Genomic DNA, 4,288 nt, shown 5'->3' with positions numbered 1-4,288 from the left:
ACACTAGATCGCGTGTTTATATCGCCGACCCCCCCCCTCCCCCCCCTCTGTCCCCCTCTGTCCCCCTCTTTGTGTCTCTGTCCTCTCAAGCTGGTCGGTCTGGCGTTTGAGTGTTAAATGAGCCTCGCAGCTGTTCAGTTGCATTCAGATGTCGACGCCCTCAGTGTACGTCGTGGTATGGTCTGTGTCCATTGTCCGCTGATGTCGTACGCGTAACCCACACGCTGTACCGATCATCGGTCGTTACGTACAGAGTGAAGTAGTGTGATACGTGTGACCGTACGCTGGCTGTGCCCAACGGTGTCGAATCTCAATTTCCATATGTTGTGCTTGATGCTACTTGTCTCGTCTCCCAATAACAGCTAGGTTGCACTGTGGTACGCCGTAGAGGCGTGTGGGAGGAACGTACGAACGCATTGTATGTCACCCTGGGTCGCTGGGGGTGGTGGTGCGGTGAGTCAGGTCAGGTCAGGTCAGCGTGAGCCGTCTGATGTAGTGACGCGTGTATTCCGACTTTGTCGTATTGCCTCACACAAAGTGCTACCCTGGTGGACCGCGTTCCATATCTGGGACATGCCGCAGATGCCGGTTGACAGTGGATCGCGGAAGGTACATCGCATACGTGCGCGGGCCACCTTCCACGTGTTCTCTTCTGCACATGTCGCAGTGTGTATGTGGTCTGATGTAGCGTGTCGTGACACATGACATCCTGGCATGCAAGAATTGTTGAATTCGCAAATGTAGGTGGACATCTACGTTTACTGCCCAAGATACGCAAATGAACTGGAAATCCGTTGTTGAGCGGTTGTTCACGCTGGAGGTGAATCTGTGATGGCGACGATCGGTACAGCTATTAACCGGTTGTTTCAGCGGTACCCGCCACATCCACACGCGTGACTAGGCCCATGTGGGTATGAAGCGATACGCGGCGGTGGCTTGGTGGGACTGTTCCCGGCCGGTGAAGGGGGGCCGCCCGGCGTGTTGGCCGCGCGCTGCGTGGGCGCACGCGCAACAGGCGGCTGGTGGGGGGCGCCGAGTGGCAGGAGCGCCAGCCGACGGGCCCGGCAGGCGGCGCAGCTACGCTGCGGCGCACCCTGCACGCGGCGCCTGGCGGCCAAAGTTGGTTCAGCCGAGCCCGGTGCGAAGCGCGGTGGACATCTGCAGTGTGCTGGTCTGATTGAGGACTGTGTGCGTTGAGGATGCGCCGCCGCCTGGCACTCGGCGCCGCGACGCCGTCTGCTGCTCGGTCGCCCCAGCGGTTCTCGCAGGTGGTTTGTATCGCAGTTGTGCGGACGTGTTGGCGCGTGCGCTGTGCTGGGAGAGTTCGCTTCTGCACCCAAGTGGGGCTTTGCCCTTGTGTGGCGCTGGCGTTGGAGCTGCCGGTCACCATAGGTGGCGCGTGTTGTCTCCCGCCGGCAATGCCACGACAGCACGCTCCCGGGCCTCTGTCGGCAGCGGCAAGCTCAGTTGGGAGCAAGGGTGTTCGCACTAAAACCGTCTACTCGCCTAACTCCGGGCGATTGCGCCTCTCTCGAAACCGACCAAGTACCTAGGACGGCGCTGCGCGCCGCCGGGACCTGAGAGGGTTTCGAGGTGTATCGTGCAGGGGAGCTCGGCCTCCTCCTGTTTGCAGAATAATTGAGCGGACGCTTGCGTGTTCGCGCGGGCCCCCGGGACACACTCCCGGGCGGCCGGCTGCTCAGCTCTAGTTGACGCAGCTCCCTGGTTGATCCTGCCAGTAGTCATATGCTTGTCTCAAAGATTAAGCCATGCATGTCTCAGTACAAGCCGCATTAAGGTGAAACCGCGAATGGCTCATTAAATCAGTTATGGTTCCTTAGATCGTACCCACGTTACTTGGATAACTGTGGTAATTCTAGAGCTAATACATGCAAACAGAGTCCCGACCAGAGATGGAAGGGACGCTTTTATTAGATCAAAACCAATCGGATTGGCTTGTCTGGTCCGTTTGCCTTGGTGACTCTGAATAACTTTGGGCTGATCGCACGGTCCTCGTACCGGCGACGCATCTTTCAAATGTCTGCCTTATCAACTGTCGATGGTAGGTTCTGCGCCTACCATGGTTGTAACGGGTAACGGGGAATCAGGGTTCGATTCCGGAGAGGGAGCCTGAGAAACGGCTACCACATCCAAGGAAGGCAGCAGGCGCGCAAATTACCCACTCCCGGCACGGGGAGGTAGTGACGAAAAATAACGATACGGGACTCATCCGAGGCCCCGTAATCGGAATGAGTACACTTTAAATCCTTTAACGAGTATCTATTGGAGGGCAAGTCTGGTGCCAGCAGCCGCGGTAATTCCAGCTCCAATAGCGTATATTAAAGTTGTTGCGGTTAAAAAGCTCGTAGTTGGATTTGTGTCCCACGCTGTTGGTTCACCGCCCGTCGGTGTTTAACTGGCATGTATCGTGGGACGTCCTGCCGGTGGGGCGAGCCGAAGGGGTGCTTTCGCGTCCCGAGGCGGACCCCGTTTAAATCCTACCAGGGTGCTCTTTGTTGAGTGTCTCGGTGGGCCGGCACGTTTACTTTGAACAAATTAGAGTGCTTAAAGCAGGCAAGCCCGCCTGAATACTGTGTGCATGGAATAATGGAATAGGACCTCGGTTCTATTTTGTTGGTTTTCGGAACCCGAGGTAATGATTAATAGGGACAGGCGGGGGCATTCGTATTGCGACGTTAGAGGTGAAATTCTTGGATCGTCGCAAGACGAACAGAAGCGAAAGCATTTGCCAAGTATGTTTTCATTAATCAAGAACGAAAGTTAGAGGTTCGAAGGCGATCAGATACCGCCCTAGTTCTAACCATAAACGATGCCAGCCAGCGATCCGCCGCAGTTCCTCCGATGACTCGGCGGGCAGCCTCCGGGAAACCAAAGCTTTTGGGTTCCGGGGGAAGTATGGTTGCAAAGCTGAAACTTAAAGGAATTGACGGAAGGGCACCACCAGGAGTGGAGCCTGCGGCTTAATTTGACTCAACACGGGAAACCTCACCAGGCCCGGACACCGGAAGGATTGACAGATTGATAGCTCTTTCTTGATTCGGTGGGTGGTGGTGCATGGCCGTTCTTAGTTGGTGGAGCGATTTGTCTGGTTAATTCCGATAACGAACGAGACTCTAGCCTGCTAACTAGTCGCGTGACATCCTTCGTGCTGTCAGCGATTACTTTTCTTCTTAGAGGGACAGGCGGCTTCTAGCCGCACGAGATTGAGCAATAACAGGTCTGTGATGCCCTTAGATGTTCTGGGCCGCACGCGCGCTACACTGAAGGAATCAGCGTGTCTTCCTAGGCCGAAAGGTCGGGGTAACCCGCTGAACCTCCTTCGTGCTAGGGATTGGGGCTTGCAATTGTTCCCCATGAACGAGGAATTCCCAGTAAGCGCGAGTCATAAGCTCGCGTTGATTACGTCCCTGCCCTTTGTACACACCGCCCGTCGCTACTACCGATTGAATGATTTAGTGAGGTCTTCGGACTGGTACGCGGCATCGACTCTGTCGTTGCCGATGCTACCGGAAAGATGACCAAACTTGATCATTTAGAGGAAGTAAAAGTCGTAACAAGGTTTCCGTAGGTGAACCTGCGGAAGGATCATTACCGACTAGACTGCATGTCTTTCGATGTGCGTGTCGTGTCGCGCAACACGCTACCTGTACGGCAGTGGCCGTGCGCCGCGTGCGGAACCACGCGTGCCTCTCAAAACTAGCGGAAGTGTTGTTGTTGTGTGGTACGAGCGCTGAAGCTCTGGAGCGGCTGGCCTGCGGTACCTGGCGCCTGGCGCCGGTTTTGAATGACGTTCGCCCGAGTGCCTGTCCGCTCCGGTGTGGAGCCGTACGACGCCCATCGGCTGTGAGGCCGTTGGACACAAAAAAAATAGTGGAACAGGGGCCGTCAGACGCCTCAGTCCCGCAAATGCTACTGTCTTGAAAGAGACAGTGGGAGACTGAAAAGGAAAAGATCACCCAGGACGGTGGATCACTCGGCTCGTGGGTCGATGAAGAACGCAGCAAATTGCGCGTCGACATGTGAACTGCAGGACACATGAACATCGACGTTTCGAACGCACATTGCGGTCCATGGATTCCGTTCCCGGGCCACGTCTGGCTGAGGGTCGGCTACGTATACTGAAGCGCGCGGCGTTTGTCCCGCTTCGGAGACGTGGGAGTGTCGTGGTCGCCTGTGTGGCCGGCCGCGTCTCCTTAAACGTGCGATGCGCGCCCGTCGCCTGGCGGTTCGCATACCGGTACTTTCTCGGTAGCGTGCACAGCCGGCT

General features: G+C 56.4%; 2 non-coding genes across 2 annotated transcripts; both read left to right on the top strand.

Moving 5' to 3' along the window:
* The first annotated feature begins 1,719 nt into the window (after positions 1–1,719).
* Positions 1,720–3,612, top strand: LOC126329613 (small subunit ribosomal RNA). Its single transcript, XR_007562373.1, has one exon. It is a non-coding gene; the product is annotated as a small subunit ribosomal RNA (ribosomal RNA).
* A 362-nt stretch (positions 3,613–3,974) lies between these two features.
* Positions 3,975–4,129, top strand: LOC126329621 (5.8S ribosomal RNA). Its single transcript, XR_007562380.1, has one exon. It is a non-coding gene; the product is annotated as a 5.8S ribosomal RNA (ribosomal RNA).
* Positions 4,130–4,288: the final 159 nt, after the last annotated feature.

The sequence above is a fragment of the Schistocerca gregaria genome, unplaced genomic scaffold (genome assembly GCF_023897955.1).
Source record: "Schistocerca gregaria isolate iqSchGreg1 unplaced genomic scaffold, iqSchGreg1.2 ptg001201l, whole genome shotgun sequence".
Taxonomy (NCBI): Eukaryota; Metazoa; Arthropoda; class Insecta; order Orthoptera; family Acrididae; genus Schistocerca; species Schistocerca gregaria.
Note: the sequence above shows the minus strand (reverse complement) of the source record. Positions and strands in the feature narration are given on the sequence as shown.